The sequence below is a fragment of the Rhagoletis zephyria genome, unplaced genomic scaffold (genome assembly GCF_001687245.7).
Source record: "Rhagoletis zephyria isolate East Lansing unplaced genomic scaffold, Rhagoletis_zephyria_1.1 Rzeph_scaffold_00602, whole genome shotgun sequence".
Taxonomy (NCBI): domain Eukaryota; kingdom Metazoa; phylum Arthropoda; class Insecta; order Diptera; family Tephritidae; genus Rhagoletis; species Rhagoletis zephyria.
In genome coordinates this window covers 119287-139917 of record NW_016157686.1, presented here as the reverse complement: position 1 = coordinate 139917, position 20631 = coordinate 119287, and the positions used below count along the sequence as shown (strand labels likewise).

The window sequence follows — 20631 nt, the reverse complement described above, 5'->3', positions numbered from 1 at the left end:
TTTTTTTTTTGTTTTCGCGCCCGAAATTTTGTTTTGTGTAAATTTTGTTTACGCGGCGCGCCCGTGCAATTAAATTTTATATAATTTTTTAAAAGGTTCCTATTTGTTCACTTGTGCGCTTATTTGCTTATATATTTATGTACATATGTATTTGCTTTAGTGTTCTTTTTTTTCACTGTTTTCACTCTTTTATTTTTTTTTGAGTAATTTAAGTTTTTAAAGGTGCCTGTCTGTTTGGCGCAGAAGGACCATCGTTACTCTTACACCAGGGGCAACACTTTTAGGGGGGCACACTCACCACTTTTCCGATAAAAATTAACTCCTTTTGTTTAAGATATTTACAATTTAAATTTATTAACGCTGAGAAGGCGGAGGTACAGCGGGAACACGTCTTGTCGGCTCGGTAATCGCAAAATTGTGTTTTGTTTTATGTTATTTTGTAGTTCATGTGTGTGTGTGTGTGTAAGTACAATTCATATGTATATGTGTGTGTGTAGGTGTATTATGTGTACGTGGGGGGAACGGGCCGTGGTGAGTGGGCGCTTAGGCAGGGTTGCTGCTGCTCCACGGAGCCATTCACCATAGACAATAGGGGGGAACAGCTAAACTCATTTAGCCAGACTGTCTGTGTTTGTTTTCATCACACTTTTTTGGTGAACAATTTGTGACTCTCCTACTGAATAGCCAAATCATCTCAAGTCACAAAAATTGTCACTAATTTCTAATCTCAAATTTAGTGACTTGAGACCAGACTGAATTATTGAATCCCAGGGTAAATCACACAAGCTGCTGATTAAACTTACTTTAGTATTTTTCCATACACTTTTTGTTGATGAAAAATAATATCCTGTATGCAGCTCTCAAGAAAACGGTCAAGAAAAGATTGCAATTATTTCGTGTGTGTGTCCAAGGAATTTTGACGTTTTTGATACCTCACAGCCTGTTGCCCTTACTCTTTCCTCAATAAATAATTCAACGGGCATACATTTCTGTTGCAAAACTGGGTTGCCTTGTGCTGTTTTTTTTCACAAAAAACTTTAGAAAACCGTAGTAGAAAACGTAGTAAATTTCTTAAGAACTGCCTTAAGAAAATTTGACTCAAGAAAATTTCTTACCCATTTTTTGTACGTCATTTTATATGGAGTTTTTGCTTTTCTTGCGAGCTGCATACAGGTCTTAAATTTCAACTTAAATATCGATATTGCAGGTAAAGTGTCGAAGTCTTCGATATATCGACCTTGGAATATCGATTCAAAAAATTGATTATTGTGCCATGAAATATCGATATTCAGAAAAATCGATACGATATGGAACATTCCTAGTTTACATATATGTACATATGTATACAACTCCATGAAGTACAGCGTGTAACAAAAGATAGCACCCACCCACAATAAAATGTGCTACAATAATATTCGCACTAAAGTAATAAATTAAATAAAAAAGTTAATAAATTTAGCCCTACCGAATAAAAATAAATAATTAAAATAAAATTAAAGCAAAACAATAATAAAATAGTCGTATTAATAAAATAATATAGTCTCACAAATATTTTCTCACTCAATACTTAAAAGATCTCAATCAGTTTACACTTATACATCAGCTCAGTAATCCCAATCCCAATACTTCCACGTCTCAACCATTTACCCAGCATCTCAATATTTCTCTTAAACTAATAATGGCATAATAATAATAATAATAGATTGGCGCTTACACATATGTTAGTGTTTGGCCGAGCTTCTAATCCGGTTTGTGGCGTGCGCCTTGATGTTGTCACACAAAGCGGAGGGACCTACAGTTTTACGCCGACTCCGAACGGCGATTGTATTTTTATGAGAAGCTGTTTTTCATGGCAGAAATACACTCGGAGGTTTGCCATTGCCTGCCGAGGGACGACCGCTGTTAAGAAAAAACCTTTTTTCTATATTTTTTGCGATGTTGCTTTGACCAGGGTTTGCACCCAGGTGCTGCGGAGTGGAAGCGCGCACTGCTTACCACCACAATGGCATACCAACAAGAAAAATGCCAATCTCGAATCCTTCAAACTCAACAAGCCCCTCTTTCTCGGTAAATTCCCCAGACCTACGAAGACAATCACAACAATTTCCTCTACGAGGTAACCAGGTTCAATAAATTCTGCGAGGAGTGGTGGAACATAAACGCAACGGACCACACCGACGCAGAACTCAAGAAAAACTTGGATCAGTTCAATCTGGTGGACGCCGCGATCGAAAACATACAGCTGAGCAATATGGACAAAAGCATCAGAAATTCGTGTAATGCAATATATGAAAATGTCAATGACATCGGCTTCAACTCCAGACAAACTCGAGACCCACTAAGAGCATGTCGATATGCCGTATTCGACCTGATTCGCCAATATTTCCAAAGTACCTGCCTGTGAAGTCTTCAAAGGAGAATATGAAGACTGGCCACCATTCAAAGACAGATTCACAGCGGTGTACATAAAGAACCTAAAATGATCTCCTATCCAATTGACACAGAAAACTCGCGGAGTAGCCGCTCTCATTATAAAAAACTTTGCCATAAATGGCAAGAACTTCGCGCTCGCCTGAGACGCGCTTGAAATCCACTATGAGCATTGTATGATTGTCGTGGACAATCGAATAAATATTCAGTGCTCAAACACTGAAAACTCCAAATTCACAAGTTCAACGCCGAAGAACGTGAATAGCCCACCTACCTCAAAGGACGAAAGCTCTACTTCACAGAGCTCATACCCCAACTCTCAGCTCAAGAACATTAATATACATTGGATAAATTCTACCCCAGAGGATAAATACTTACTCTCGCAAAGTTCTATCTCAAACGACTTTAACTCTACCACAGCGAACCTAAATCCAAAAGCTCCAAGTCCGACCACAAAAGACAAAAGCTCGAATACAGGTTCTACTTCAAAGAGGTTTTCATTACACACTCCACGGTTAAACTTATAGAGCCCACTATCTCAAACTCTAAGCTGCACTCAAAATAAAGCAGAAAAATACAGCATGGGAGCCTCAAAACACTTCCCTCGATGCACTAAAGTTATCTCAACTGCAGCTCATCACAAAAGAGCACCTGTCCCGGAAAATTCCTGCCTGACAGGGCGACTATCGTCAATGAAAATTAAGGCGTACTCAAACTCGGGAAAGACTACAGCTACACTTCTCAGTAGCAGGTCCTCATTGCCCTACCCTAACTCTGAGCCTCCGAATCCAAGCTCAGGCAAGACCTTAACTACACCTCTTAGTAGCAGATCCCCTTTGCCACACTCTAACTCTAAAACTCGGAACTCAAACACAAAAAGACCACAGCTACACCTCTAAGTAGCAGGTCCTTATTTTCAAACTCCAGCCCCATAAGATCAAATCTCTTATCTCAAATTGTCATATTGCCCATGAGAGACTTATCTATGGTTCACAGCAGTCAAAACTCTCAGCCACAAAAATAAATTAATGCATGACAAACACAATCGACACTCGTCGTTCAAAGCAAAAGAAACATTTTGGCACATCTCACAATCCCAAAGAACTGCTCGAACGTCTCCCCATGACGATAAGAGAACACGATGATCCTAACACTTCGATGACTGTGGTTTCTTCAGGATGACGGAAGAAATACCATTACGTTTTTCAAGTGCCGTTTCCATAATCACCATCGACTTTTTCGTTGCTTTTTTCAGCAGAAAGTTTGTTGAAGTCAGTAAAAATCAGAATTGCAAGGCTTATTATGCTTTGAATCAAAAACCGCAATCGCGACAGGCAGTAATCATTCCATTATCAAAAAGTGCTACCGCTCGCAATTTATTAAATCCGTCTCTAATCCGCAATCTTCAACAGAAGCTAAGATTATACCGACGACTAGGCATTTCTCGAATAATGCATCTCATGTTATCTTAAACATTATTTACTCATGGGCTACCAAAAGTGCATTAGCTAGTAAACACACAACACAATAAGTGCACCCATCGCAAAGCCCGGCGGAAACTCGTTTCTCCTAATATTCACTCCTATACTCTCTCTTATTTTTTGTAATCTCTTTACAACTCTCATGCTCAAAACTAACAACGTACTTCGACCATATATTTACAGGTCCCGCGGCGTTACAGAGACTAGCTCAAGCCGGCACGAAGACGCACCCGACTTGGAGTCAAAAAAGTCGACCCGCCTTCCAATGCGCATCCGAGCGTTGTTCAAACAATCGAATGAAAAGCTTGAGCAACTGCAAGACCTCGTAGAAGTCACGTTGCCGCAGGCCCGCCGGCATGTTGAGGACATGGATCCAAACATAATATTTTCTAATTAAAATACTCTTTAAAAATACCTTAATATATTTCATATAAATACTTACATTAAAATGTATATTAGGCCCAATTTCAGATGACCTAATTAAGTAGAGATTGTTGATTAACCTCCACTATTCATTTTCAGATCATACATTTAATCTGCACTTAAGTGGCCAATATTGGCTATTTAAATATGAGATATCCAGCCCTGTGTTTGTACCACACAACCAACATTGATTGGTATGTATGTTGTTTAATCAATCCCACCAAATCCCACCAAAAAACAATCAGCTGTTCAGCACAAAATAAAAACAAACAAGCAAATGCAACAACAATTTCAAGGAACAAGCAGCAGTGCTGGCAACTGTTTGGCATATTTAAACAAAGTTGATCTGAAACCCAACGAAAGCTAAATGTCATTTAAACAACAATCCACAATTAAACTTAAGTGCCGTTTAAATATTCACTTAAAATTGGCCATTAGAATTAAACTATTCAGCTTCAAACGCTTAAGTTTGGATAGTTACCAAAATATATACTTACCCTGTATTTATAACCTACATGTATGTATGTACATACATATGATTAGCTACCTCAGGGGTTCTTAAACTTCTAAGATGATGGAACCCTTACAAATCACCTTTCATTTTTTGGAACCCCATATCAAATTACTAAAAATCGAAGGCAGTGCAGTTTAAATATGAATAAAACCTTTCGTTGGAAATAGTATACATACTTTAAATTTTAATGTTAAGAATGAAATTATTTCACTGTTTTTAACTATTGTATAAAATAGTAGTTCGATATAATGTCTGAAAGCTGCATGCGCATTTCTGGGGTAGCATTCAACTTCGACATGAATTTGTTTTTTGTATAAGGGTCATTCCATTGAAAAGAGGAGAACGACATAAATTTAAATATGCCCTAATTATCTCTATTTCAGTAGTAACCTCTGTTTAAATGACTACATTTCATTAACCTGTGGGAAAATATTAAACAAATCAGAAGAAGTTGTAATTTTTGTATATAGAAACTTTTATTTCATACATAAGTACTTTACACCAGCCACAAGGAGATGTTCCAGCAGTCACAACTTTAAATATTTTCTATAAAGATTATATAAACCTACTTTATTTAATTCGAAAGTGTATAATTCATTCACAACACAACTACATCGTTCGTGCAAATTAAGTGTTTTGGCTAAAATTCATCTTTGAGTGCACAAGGGTAAAATAGAGTTATTTTCAATGTCCCACCAGTCACATTCATTCAAATGATAGTTACATAAAACTAAGAAATCGTTTGGTATTTTTGTTAAAGCAATTTTATACATTAGTTATCATTCTATGTTAAAAAATATCTTTCGCTGTTGTATAAGTTCCGACGACATAGTTAAAATTCAAAATTGATCACATTCTGGAGTAAAATGTCCCACTAGTCACAATGGAATGGCCCATGAGTGTAATCTGAAAACCCTGTCGACAGAGTACGTTATGGCAGAAGGAAGCAAAGTTAAGATTGCCTTTTTAGCGACTTCATGATATTTATTCTTAACACTAACAGAAAAATCTTACAGAGACACAGATTTAAATGCGTGTTTCAATGTCGAAGTACCCTGGAGATCTATGAATCAGGGATGAAAAAGTAGGTACAATTGTACCCTTTTCCGACTTTTTCGAACCAAAAGGTACATTCGGTACACAGAGCTCAATTTAGGTACAATTAGATGATAGCCAAATAAATACCAATATTAAACACTATGTGCATATGCTGCTCGCAAAAAAAAAAAGAAAATTTTCGTAAACAAGGAGAAATGGCAACTCATATATCATTTTCAACAGGTCATTGCGGCAACAAGAAATCTATGCAATGTGGACAAGTTCCTTTATTAAATTATTTGTGAACAGTGAAAACTCCTCACGTTTGTAGCGCTTTCTAGCAAAGTAGCTATNGTTGTAATTTTTGTATATAGAAACTTTTATTTCATACATAAGTACTTTACACCAGCCACAAGGAGATGTTCCAGCAGTCACAACTTTAAATATTTTCTATAAAGATTATATAAACCTACTTTATTTAATTCGAAAGTGTATAATTCATTCACAACACAACTACATCGTTCGTGCAAATTAAGTGTTTTGGCTAAAATTCATCTTTGAGTGCACAAGGGTAAAATAGAGTTATTTTCAATGTCCCACCAGTCACATTCATTCAAATGATAGTTACATAAAACTAAGAAATCGTTTGGTATTTTTGTTAAAGCAATTTTATACATTAGTTATCATTCTATGTTAAAAAATATCTTTCGCTGTTGTATAAGTTCCGACGACATAGTTAAAATTCAAAATTGATCACATTCTGGAGTAAAATGTCCCACTAGTCACAATGGAATGGCCCATGAGTGTAATCTGAAAACCCTGTCGACAGAGTACGTTATGGCAGAAGGAAGCAAAGTTAAGATTGCCTTTTTAGCGACTTCATGATATTTATTCTTAACACTAACAGAAAAATCTTACAGAGACACAGATTTAAATGCGTGTTTCAATGTCGAAGTACCCTGGAGATCTATGAATCAGGGATGAAAAAGTAGGTACAATTGTACCCTTTTCCGACTTTTTCGAACCAAAAGGTACATTCGGTACACAGAGCTCAATTTAGGTACAATTAGATGATAGCCAAATAAATACCAATATTAAACACTATGTGCATATGCTGCTCGCAAAAAAAAAAAAAGAAAATTTTCGTAAACAAGGAGAAATGGCAACTCATATATCATTTTCAACAGGTCATTGCGGCAACAAGAAATCTATGCAATGTGGACAAGTTCCTTTATTAAATTATTTGTGAACAGTGAAAACTCCTCACGTTTGTAGCGCTTTCTAGCAAAGTAGCTATACTGCATGTGTGTGAATTTAAATTGTGAATGAGTTGAAAGTACGGAAGAAGCAAATAATAATTAAAGGCGGAAATATATGTAATCTGAATGTACTCTGGCAGGAATTTATTTAGCTTGCAACGATGGATAAGCAAGTAAAATTTTAGCTCAAGTTCGCCTGTCCACGAAGTACTACATAAGGTTTTGTATCAAAGGCCTGGTTTACAGAATAGACCCAAATGCTTTATGTACGCAGTGCAATCTGGGCCAAATGGAAATCCTAGAAAAAATCCTCTGCCCTTCCCGTGCCCAATTTATTGTTCCTTTAGGGACTACCTGGGACTTCTTCTAAAAGAGTTAGAAAGCAATTCAATGCATATACTCCAACTGACCGATCAATTTACAGGCAGGATGGTGTATCTCTGTGTTGTTAACTGTTTGCGATTCAAAGCCAATATATTAAATGATTAAGTTGTGTAAACTACTGTAATTTTCTTAAATACTTTTTTAAGTACTTTTACTTTCAATATATTTTTGTAATTCTCAAACACGTATAATCAAACGTAATTATTAGAAAGCCTGCTGTTTATAAGCAGGGTTAAATAAAATGAATAAATGATACCGAAAAAATTGTACCTCTGTTTTTTTTTTAGCAAAAAACTAGCCCGCCGCGGATGCGCGAGGCTTTGCCACGCACTAAATGTATGCATATGTATGTACATTTACATACGTATTTGGAGAAAGAAATATGTCATCATGTACTCCGTTTATTATATACATAAAAAATCTTGTCTAAATCCATTCAGTAGCGTGGTTAAAATATCTCGCCTTTGCTTTATACTATGTATAGAAGAAAGTAATTTTAAATAGGTGGCAACCCCATTCAAAAAACTTAAAGTTTTTGTACATGCGAAGGCCATGCACTTTCACTTGATATCTCATTTTTTATCCAACGAACGGTGAAGATCTTATAGTTTTTAAACAGGTGGCAGCCCTACTCAGAAAAATAATATATTAGTACACATCCAGAGGCTAAGTCTTTTCATTTGGCAGTAACGGTGCAGAACTGACGCCTACCCTTATTAGAATTGAATATAGTAATTTTCTTAACAGATGGAAACCCTATTAAAATTCTAAATTAAAAAGGTCACTCTCCTATCGATACAGAATATATTAGAGAAAATCTTGTCAAAATCCGTTCAGTACTTCTCGAGATTACCGCGTACGAAGAATCTCGACTTTCCTTTATACTATGTATAGATATTTAGAGGTCGGTCAAAGCGCTCAAAGTTTTCCATGCATTTTATATGGGGGAAAACAAGTATTTGTAGAAATGGTATAGAATTCTTGAAAATAAATATTTTTTGATCGGAAAACGCTGCTTCCGATTGTTTATTTTACCATTTTTAAATATAAGCGATTCTTATGGGTCCCGCATTGCATATTTGAGGGTTTTAGGGGTCCTATAAGAAATAGTTAATAATAGAAAATGGTTAAATAAACAATTAGGTAATATTATTGAAAATCTGTATAAGAGAAACAAAGTTTTCCGATCGAAAAATATTAATTTTCAAGAATTCTATACCATTTCTACAAAAACTTGTTTTTCCCCATATAAAATCCATGGAAAACTTTGAGCGCTCTGAGCGCCCCCATAAATATTTTTTTAATTCCAAATAAAAACTACTTGTTTCGGTATAGTACAATCCTAGAGGGTGCGAACATTAAAATTCCGTCATTCTTTTGTTTGTTAATTCAACTGTACTGATATATTAATCACTTTCTTAATAATGCAAATAATGTATAAATTTATTAAATTGTTACCAATTGTCTGGAAATAATAAAAAAAAGTTAAAAAAAAAATCGTGAGCTACTTTTTAGGTACATTTGACAGGAAAAAGGTACATTTTTATTGTCAAATTAGACACAATTTGAAATTTCGATTTTCTATCCCTGCTATGAATGCTTCGTAAATGGATTTTGTACCAAACCGATAGTACTACTACCATCCGAAAAATAATCTGAATAAGATTCCAGGGGATTTACCAAGTGCCTAGTTATGACATTTCACATTTCATTTGGCAATTCATCGCGTTCCTTGTAAAAAGTTGTATATAATTCTTAGGCTACAGCGGCCAACAACACACCGGTTAAAAAAAAAAACAAGGTAGCAACGCAAGCTCAACGCTCTTATGTAGGTATGGCACTCAGTACAGCAATCATACCAACTACAAGTACATACGTATGTATACTTGAAAATAGATAGTTGCGTCTCGGTCTAGCTTTTTATAGAACTTTTCTTTCTGTGTGCAACTCAAACCGACTGCCGTGCTCATTCATACCAAAATTGATCTCGCGGAACCCGGGTGACTTTTCTACTGAACCCTTGGGTTCCGCGGAACACACTTTACGAAGCTCTGAGCTACCTAACCCCACATCTCAATTTCTACTAAATGTGTCTGTTTTAACTTTGTCCCATTTTCTCGTGTGGACAACTTGCTGTCTTAACATTTAACTTTCAAAATAGCGTCAAGCCAATCAGATCGATCCGTACCCAAAGTAGATGGCGGGGTAAAATGAAAACTGAGTTGTCAAACTACAAAATGACAGCTGATGTTAAGACAGCGATGGTAAGAAATTCGGCAAGACAGATGTGGTTTAATAGTAGAAATTTGCGGTCTCCACCTGACATTTCTGTCCTACCACGGCTTTTTTAACAGAATCTGTAGAAGCCGTGTGACCGTTTTGATCCAAGTTGATCAAAAGTGATACATTTTTCAATGAATTTTGGAGGGATACTTCTTTTTAAATGTTGATACTTTTCCAATTGTGCAAACAAATTCCCGTAGAAGTCGAAAAACTTTTCCAAAGAAGTTTACAATTTCTTCGCACATAGCGCTAAAATGGTGGATGAATTTGCCTAGTTTCAAAACTACGTTGGTTTAAAAAATCATACAATTTTTAGGGCCGGTTACTCAATGTCCGGTTAACACTAATCTCCGGTAAAACATCGTTATCGACGTCTACGACTCCATGCATACAACAGGGAGTCGATAACTATGTTTAACCGGGGATTAGCGTTAACCAGACATTGAGTAACCGGCCCTTAGACTGTCAAACGTGCACTGGTTACCATCGAAGCAAGCTGATGAGCGTTTAGTGTCACAGTGGACCGCGTTGCTAGTATTATTCATGTTTTGTTTCGATGACGGTGTGAACCAAGTGCGAGCTCTTGCCCAAAAAATTGATTCCGCACCAATAAAAATTTATTATTTATTTTTGTCAAGTATTTTGGATGTTGTCAATCGAATGAAGATATAATTTCAAAGTGAGCCACAAAGATTGCATAATTTATATAACAATTTTGAAAGTAACTATAAATTATATTGTATTTTTTTGTCAAACTAAATTTTATGCCAAGTAACCCAGCTAATATAGACGTTTGTAACCCAGATAATAATTTACCTGAGTATTAAAGAACTATACATTACTTGTGCCGCAGAGACGTTTATATCAACTGCACATTTAAGTAAAGTCCCAATGAAAAAAAAAAGATATACATATTCACCAAGAAAAGGATATATATATATTCACCAAGATATATATATTGATGCGGCGCGCATCAATAATTGCATTTCGTTGTTTAAAATAAATAAACCAAAAATTTAAATCCCCGCTTGTTTGTTATATCGGTCACTGCTCCCCCTAATAAAACGTCACCTCTTCATCGCAATCGTACTCTCCGCGCCCTCGGCGAATATCGCAAGCGCATGAAAACTGCTGTTCCCCTGCAACCCCCTGGTATACAGGGGAATTTTCAATTATATGAGAGCCTTAGCAAAGAGAACAAGCTACTGCTGCAAGCGGCCATAAAACTTCGGCGTGAGGGGAAATTGTGGTCTGCATTCACCTTCGCGGCTGTGTGCACGTAAGACAGACCGATGTCAAAGCCATCCAGCCAACCAAAGTTTCGTGCGAAGATGATTTGGAGCAGTTTAGCTAGTTGTAAGACTGCGCGTTTGTTTGATTGCAGGTTTGTTGTTCTGTTTTTTGTTTACTTTTGTAATGTAGATAGCGCAACTCTATTTGTTTTGTTTGGATTTTCTGACATGTTCTTGTTTTCGCTACCTTTAAGTTGCTTTAAATTCTTCTGCCCAAAATGAGTGCGAACATTAGTAGTCCGAATGGCTTTGCGGACAATAGCCTTGCAATGCTGAATATTTTGTGCAGGCGGCAAAATGGGTTCAATGTTGTGCACTTTAATGCGCACAGCTTGAATAGGGGAAAAATGGGTGACATTAGAGGAATATTTGAATCCTCTTATGTTGATGTCATTTGTGTTTCCGAGACCTGGTTTAGACCTGAAGTAAAGGACGCCCTTTTTGACATAAACGGTTACACGATTTATAGGACGGATAGAAAGGTTAAGAAAGGTGGTGGTGTCGCTATATACTGTAAAAACTATTTAAAAACTCGGTTTATATCAGGAACATCTGATAGCACTACTGATCATCTGTTGGTTGAAGTGTCTAGTTCATTTTCCAAAGTTGTTTTTTCTTGTATTTATAACCCGCATAAATGTTGTAGTGTGAATGAATATTTTATTATGTTGTCGTCTGTCGCTGTTGATTATAATGATATTATTATTTGTGGAGATGTTAAACTGTTGGGTAATGACTCGTATTGTTCTCGCTTGTTAGATTAGGTAACTGGTGTTGGTCTAGATTTGGTTAATTTATCGGCACCCACAAGCTATGGGCAAAACTGTTGTCCTAGCCTGCTCGATTATTTTATTGTGTCTGATATGTCAATAGTTTTAATATTTGACCAAATCTCATTTATCTCGGACCATGATCTCATTTACTATGCGTTTGATATTAAGTTTGACCGACATAGTATAGTAACCAGTCCGTCCATCTTTCCAGACTATCGTTTACTGGACGTAACTAGTCTTTTAAGTGACTTATCGCGTATTAACAGGTCTGCTTGCTGGGCTCTAAGCTCAGTGCATGAGAAATTACCCTTTTTAAATTAGATTATCTTAGACCTATATAGGATTCACGTACCAACTCGCACTTACCGCGGTAGATCTCCCTCATGACCCTAGTTCAACAAATCGGTTCGTGCGTTGATAATGCATCGTAATAAAAAATATTCCTCCTGGAAAAAGAACTGCACTGAGGACAACTAGCGTGCGTATTAACTTGTCCGAAATAAGACCACGGCCACCATAAAGCGTGAAAAATGCAAGTATTATAGCAAAATGTTAGACACCTCACTGCCAAATCATGTTCTGTGGCGTAACTTAAAAAACCTTCGTGTACATGTTAGTGACAGTCCTAATTGTTCCCTTAGTCCTGAAGACCTCAATGATGCCTTTGTCAACCGTGTTACTTCATCCTGTGCTGATTTGCTCCATTCCCTGTCATTCGCCTGTTCGTAAAAATTTTGAGTTTGAAGTTGTGCCAGAGGTTTAAGTAGCAATGTATATTAATAAAATAAGGTCAAATGCAGTAGGAGCGGATAGCATTCCAATTAAATTTGTAAAACTAATTACCCCGTATATTCTGCTTACTCTCACCCACGTCATCAATCATAGTATCACAACGTCATGTTTCCCTGATGCGTGGAAAGTTGCCACGGTTCAGCCAGTTGCTAAAACCGGGGCAGCGTGTTATCCTAATGATTTTCGACCTATTAGTATCTTACCCGCACTTACTTAAGTCTTCGAGTTATTGATGTCTGAACAAATTCATTACCATATTGACAGATTTACCCTGCTGTCCCCGTTTCAGTCAGGCTTCAGAGCAAAGCATAGCTGCTCCACGGAAATCTTAAAAATTTTAGATGAAATTAGAGGACCTTTCAACAAAAACCAGCTGACTTTATTAGGCCTACTTGACTTATCTAAAGCTTTTGACTCCGTGAACCACGACTTACTTTGCATAAAATTAAAAAAACCTCTTTGGCTTCGGGGATTCCGCAACGCGTCTAATGCGGAGCTACTATCGGGTAGAACTCAGTGTGTCAAAATTGGCTCTAATACCCCTGGTCTTAAACCAATGCTAGCTGGTGTACCCCAAGGCTCTATTCTGGGTCCACTATTGTTCAGTCTCTTTATAAATGACATATTTTCTGCATGCCATCATGTATATATGCATGCATATGCGGATGACATCCAACTATACCTGTCTGGAAATCATGAGGACACATGACCTGTGTGCAAGGCTTAATAATGACATAACATCCATCTTTGCATGGGCGAGGAGAAATGAACTGTGTCTAAACAGAGAATAAATCCTATGTGCTGCCGGTCCCTAAAAAACGAATAAATTTTTCAAACGTACCGCCCTTATATATAGCTGATAAGTGTCTAAAACTTGTGTCTAAAGTGACTAATTTCATCATTAATACTAGCTTAACATGTGCGATTATGTGAATTCGATAGTTAGCAAAGTTTACAACATCCTACGAAATTTACGAATCTCTGCAAACTATACGCCGGTCCAGGTTAGGAGAAAGCTTGCGATGCAATTAATAATGCCAATCATATGCTACCCTGAGCTTGTTTACAGTAAAATGAGTTCTCTATCTGGTCATTGAGCATTCAACCATGTTACACGATATTTGTTCGGGCAGGGGCGCACCCAGGAATATATTTTAGGGGGGTTTTATATTTCTGGAGATATCACCGGAATATACTGAAAATTCTCTTCAGATAATACGCTCTTTGAAATACATTTATGCAAGTTTTATGTACAGTATGTAATAAATAAATAAACGGTTTAAAATTCATAAACTGCACTTTATTTACATAAGATTAACAGAACTCAAACATTTTTAACCGACTTCAAAAAAAGGGGAGGTTATCAATTCGTCGGAATACATAACCTGGGACCACGTGAACCGATTTCAATAATTCTTTTTTTATTGGAAAGATGACACCTCAAGGGTCGTCCCGTAATTTGGTTTAGATCCGATGATTGGATCATGAAGAAATTAACGGTACACGTAAATTTGTATATGAGAATTGAAGTCGGTTGTGTTCTTTCCTTAAAAACTACTTGTTTAATAAAAAGTTCTATAAACTCAAGATGAGCTCAACTTTCAAAAGTGCCTAATAAAAAATTTTAAAAGAGAGTCAGTAAAAAGAAATTTATTGATTCCAAAATTTTTACACTTTTATGTTAATTTTTTCGATTTCTGGTTTCTGGTTTTCGATAGAGATGGTGATTTTTCACGATTTCACATTTTTTAATATTTCGAATACCGAAAAAATTATCCGAACTCTTAAGAAAAACGAAAAATTCATATAAAACGACGGACAAGAAATGGAAAAGACATTTTCTTCTACCAAAATTTCTTAAACCAGTTTGCAGCTCTCAAGAAAAAAATGGGCGTATATTATTTTCTCATGAAAATTTACAGCAAAAGCAGAGCGCTTTTATCAAGCAACAGAAATTATAATAAATATTTCTTATGATTTCCTTGAGAGCTGGATTCTTAGCTTTAAGATACAGTTTGTATTTGAGGTTATTAGCTTTAGGGGGGGTTTGAACCCCAAAACCCAAACCCTTGTGTGCGCTAATGTGTTCGGGTTAGCCAAATTTGACCATATTTCTGGTTGGAGAACACGTTTATTATTTGGGGTTTACATAGGACAATTTTGTGAAGACAATAGTAATACATTCACATTTTTTTACTAATACATTCACACTTCAATCATTGTCCTCGTCACTGTCTTTGATTTTTCGAAGACAGTAAATTTGGCAAATAATTTGAAGTAAGCGGCCAATTGACTGACATTTCACTGTAATTTGGGGAAAAAATCAAAACATAATCAGAAAAGAAGGCGCAATTTGGAAAAAATTAATTTCTACTTGGAAATTTTGGTAAATGTTATTGAAATATTGCTTGGTAATGCATATAACATGTATAAATTTATAATTGTGAAGGGTAAATTGAATGGATTAGCACGAAAAGCAGGAGGAAATGCTGAAAATAATTTCCCTGTTCCGGGAGCGTGAGTTGCTGTGGAATACCAACAGTTTCTCTTATCGCCGCGATGACTTGAAAAAGAAGGTATGCAGCTATTTATTATTCATATAAAAGTGTTAGTGGACTTTTGGTCAAAAAGTGTTTACGGTATTTTCCAAGCACGTAACATGGGATATACTTCGTAGCCTTGCAGGCGCCTCTTGATCGCGACTGCAGGTCGTTGATATTAATATTTCCCGTGCTCACCCTGCTGATGCAGGCATTGAACAGCGCCTCTTCATGTTTATGACGGGCCGCCGCACAATGGAAAATAATCAACAGGATCCATCATGTGGGACAGTAGGAGCAGGTGCTGTGCATGTTCGTATTTACGGCATTACTTATTAGCATATCCTCAATAGCCTTCTGGTCCATCAGCGTAGACAAAGAGCAACTGTGGATCAATTCAGCGTTGTAAAATAAATAATGCTAACATTTTTTTCATCTTATTGACTAATTAGGTTCTAGAAGAAATCGGAAGAGAATGCAACATGACAGAGGAATGCGTTAAAAATAAGCTCAAGTCGTTGAGAAGCACGTACATAATTGAAAAGAAGCAGGTGGAGCAGATCAAAAAGTCTGGTTGTGATGCCGCAGACCTGTACAAGCCTTCATTATTTTGGTTTGAGGAGATGAGTTTCCTGGATGCCTCTATTTTAACGAGGAAGTCAAAGGATAAGATAACGTCTCTTTTGAAATTGCCTCTGCCTTTAAGCATGATGTCTGAAAATTAAGAAATACCTATATATCAATCATCTATAGATAATATGATAAAAACGTTTGTTTGCAAAAATTCATCCTATTTAAAGGCGCCGTGGTGGAAAAGTGGGCACAATAGTGGCTCTGTCTTGTTAATTTTTGTACAGATGTGGTTGTCGGTGTTGTCAAGGAGACTCGAGTGAAACCTACGTGGTTCTCTGGCAATTGTCGGGGCAGGTTACGGCCTGTAGCAATATGCACTGCACAATCCATACGAAGAAGCGTGGAACAAGTGCAGAATACGGCCCGTTTTTCGAAAACGCCATCTTTGCCCCTCCATAGCCCCGATCGTTTCTTCGAGAACTTGAAAACCCCATCAACGTGAACAGACTGTATACTGATTTAATACCGCAAATATTAATGGGGGAAAGCTCCACTTTTCTCTTGGGGTGTATGCACCGGTCTTCCAGGCTGAAGCATTTTCAATCCTCAAGGCCATGAACTACGGGGTGGAAAATAGGTGAAGGCGAGTTTACGTGTTTGCAGTGACAGCCAAGTACTTAAGGCTTTGGCCAGCCCTCTTACTACTTCCAAACTAGTTCGGCAATGAAAGTCTCGACTAAATTATGTGGACAAACATAATGAGCTTGCTTTGCTCTGGGTGACAGGTAGGGTTGCCAGAGGTACCACATTGGAAGGGTCATACACCATTTTGAGTTTTTGTCCCCCTTGCAACGGAAGGTTGCGTAGGTCCCCCATTTTCGAACGAAGTCGTGAAGCATTTTTAAAGGTTGTGAATAGTGATAAAAAAATTTAACATTTCTTTCAAATTACACCATTTTTCTCTTTGACAGTAAAATATGTTTTATCGACATATGCTATTTTCTATGTCCGTAAAAGACAGACATAAGTTGCTTTGTCAAATGTCCACAGACTTGTTTATATAATAAATTTAATGTTTATTTATTAAACCGTTAATTGTAAACATAAGGAACTGATATCCGCTCTTGTTTAGAACACGAGCGATGAAAGTTCCTTACTCTGGCAAGCGTGCTGAAAGAACGTTCAGCACTAGCTACTGGGTACGGTTTCGTTATTTGTACAATGATTTTGGGTTGTTGTGTCCAAACGCGTGACTCGAATCAAATAACTATAACATACACGTGTAGTCAAAGGATTAAGTTTCAATTTAAAATAAAGATTCAAATTTCCAAGCACTAAGTTTTTAATAAATTTGGTAAGAAGTTCTGTGTAATTTTACCACATTTTGTGAGGATGTGCTGCACATGCGTGTGCAAATACGAACCCAGGTAGTAAGTACCCTTACTTTTAAATATTCGGACCGCAAGGTTTTATAGATAGCACGTAGCACGCCTGGAACAAAGAGGATAATGGTGCTCTTTGAAACACGCGAGAGAAACTCCAAAGATTTGTATGAATTCCCTGTTGCCAAATACCTTAGCGTTATAACCAATTTCGTTCTTGTTGTAATGGCATCCCGCTGCTTAGTGTCTGTATTTTTCAAGTGTTCATTTACCTAATTTTATATACAAATAGTTTAACATTTTTTCTGTATTAATATGCATATATGTGCATACATACCAAATGCAAAATTTCTTCAAATTTGTCTATCGAAATACGAGTGAAATTTCAGAAATCCTTCTCATCGCCGTTCCAAAGGAGGTCTTGTAGCAAATGCGCCTCGAGGTTGTGTTCGTTTCTTTTACGCAGAAATGGTTTCATCCAATACGTCCGATCTTTTTTTTTGCGATTTTCGCTTCGCGAATATATATCTCACGCAATAGCTGTATTGCTGCTATTTGTGTTGCAACGACGGACATTTTTCATAAATTATTGCAATTTTCTCAAATAAAACAAAATCACTACACGAAATTGACACGAAACGACAATAGCGGCGGTTGCTGAAAAGTCTTTGTAATTGTCTGAACGCCTACGTTACACAAACAATTTTTCTCTTCTTTGACAACTAATACATATTCCAATTGCCTTGTCTCGAATTGTCTTATGTAAACGCAGCGTTAGGTCGAGGCCACGCAATGAGCGGCAGAGCGACGAGCGGCTGAGCGGTGAGCGGCTTAAAATTAAAACATATGAAATACTAGTGAAGTGGCCACGCAATGAGCGTGAGCGGCGTTTCGGAGCGGTATTTCTGAGCGGCTGGGCGGCATTTCTCAATGGCTGAGCGGCGCCGCTAAGGAATAGAACTGGTTCTAGTTTTTAGTCGAACGCTGAGCGGCAAACAATAAAGAAATGGCAAAAGTTAATATAGAGCAATTAATTTCATGTATACAAAGTCGCCCATTACTGTGACAGGATAGATTACCTAATTTTAAAAATAAGACTGTTACAGAAAAATTATGGACAGAAGTTGGTGAAGTTTGTGGTTGCACAGGTAAGTTTTTATTTTATTTTATTATTTAATACATTTAGTGCCAAAAATCCCAAAAATACTCAGCTAATTCACTTCTGATATTCAAAGCCCTGTTGCTGCTTCTGTTATAACGGGATTGTTCATCTGTATTTATTGGTGTTGAGTCATTGTTTACTGTTGCAGTTGTTTGTATATAATGAATATCATTTTCGCCATCACATTTTCTCACAAAATTGTGCAATATGCAGGCACATTTTATTAAATTAATTCCAGTTTTCGGTTTTGCTTCAATGCCTTTTTGTAGAAAACGCCATTTCAAGGTTAAAATTCCAAATGCACATTCAATGCATTATCTTGCCATTGAAAGACGTTCATTGAATAATTCATTTTGGGCATTCAAATCTCTACGGGGGTATGGTCGTAACAATATGTTTTGAGTGGGTACGCTTTATCACCAATCAGAAAATTCGGCAGAACAATATTTGACCCAGGCAGTGCTTGTGGTGGGTGAACATTAAATTTATTTTCTTCGAGCAATCGGTATAATGTAGATCCTCCAAAGGTATCACCGTCACTTTGCTGCCCTCTTCCTCCCACTTCTATTGTAATAAAGTTTTTGTCAGCGTCAGCTACAGCTTGCAGTACAATAGAAAAATAATGTAAATAATTAAAAAATGGGACCCATAATGTGACGGACATTTAATTTGACAGTGTTTTCCGTCTATGCTACAAAAACAGTTGGGAGACCCCCAACGGCAATAATATTCGCTCATCACTTTTTTAAGGTGATTTTCTGTTGGTATGGGCATGTATTCCTCAACAAGTTCTTTCCAAATAATAACGCATGTTTCTGAAATTATATTACTGACGGTGCTTTTGACCATTCGGAAAGCAAATGCCAAGTCTCTAAAGGAATGTCCTGTAGCAAGAAATCTACAAATAATAAAATCATCATTACATATTATGTATTATAATTTTCTGTTGTTTTCTATTTTAAGGAGGGATGGCAAAAACAAAGTGGAAAATTTTGAAGGACAGATTCCGAAAAACTTTGCAGAAAATTCCACCCGTAACATCTGGTTCCGAAGCCCATACATTCAAAATAAGCTGGCCATATTTTGATATGATGAGTTGCATCAAAGACACAGCTGTTACAGATCCCACTGAAGGAAATTTGCTGGAGCCAGTACGGCAAACAATGTATTAACTGGTGTTATTGGCGATATTCTGAGTGAGGAAGAAATTATATTTATGGACAGTGTGCCTAGCACCAGCAATACATCTACCACTTTTTCCACCTTTCCCACTCCAAGTCCACTAAAAAAAAAAACAAAAAGAGAGCACCAATGAGTATGGATGCAGAATTTCTGAAAATAGAAAAGGAGAGAATGGAAATACTTAAAAAGGAGTTGGAGAAAAAAGAAGACAATGACGACCTGAATTTTTTCAAAAGCTTATTACCGTTTATGGAAAAATTTACAAATTGGAAAAATTAGAAGTTCGAGGTGAAATTCAAAATGTTGTTATACAAAAACTAAAGTCAAAAGAAAATAAATAAAAAATAAACTTACCTCAAAGTTAAAACAAGTCTTTGCTCTGCAGAAATTGATTTTCTTTGTTTTGTCAATCTGGGTTTAACTTTTTGCAGTAATAAATCAAATGATTTTACAGACATACGGCAGTATTGCCAAAATCCGTCTGGAAAATTGCGTAGATTTTTATACAGATGATTATATTCACCATTATATGGCCTTTCTTGATTTATAGGATGAACACCAAATTCTCTTTTTCTTAAACGGAGAAAGTTTTTATAAATATCAGTGCGATTTTCGCGCAAAACCATTACACAAACCTCCCTTGACAACGGAATTTTTAAAACTAACCGCTCAGAAATGACGGTCAGTGTTGCCAGGTTTTGGGCAAACCTAATCCCATTTGCCTATGTAACTCAAGAAATTTGTACCGCTTTTGATTTCAAGGGTTTCCGTTTTCCCCCTTCTTGTATACCTAAATCATTTAAGAAGTGAACTTTTCTGCGTGTTTTGTTAATCAATGGTATTGATAAATAAAACATTTCCAACAACTCAATTTTTATAAACTTACCAGTTTCTGCCCCGATCGATTCTTTTGTACTCAAAAATGTACAAATTTTAATTAATATATATATGCATATTAGTGTGCGCCGAAAATCCGCTTTTTTCGAATTATGATTGGTAATAGCAAAAATATGGTTCATTATGATTTAAAAAGAATCTGCCCATGTGCATCAAACTTCAAGTGCTAAACAAATTTTGTCTTAGCCTACTTCGATTCTGCAGTGCAAAGTATGCATAACTGTGC

The 20631-nt window shown here is 36.6% G+C and overlaps 1 pseudogene; it reads left to right on the top strand.

The window, feature by feature from the left end:
• LOC108360663 (uncharacterized) overlaps nucleotides 1-19849 on the top strand; it is a 28770-nt pseudogene extending 8921 nt beyond the window's left edge.
• The last annotated feature ends 782 nt before the right edge of the window (nucleotides 19850-20631 follow it).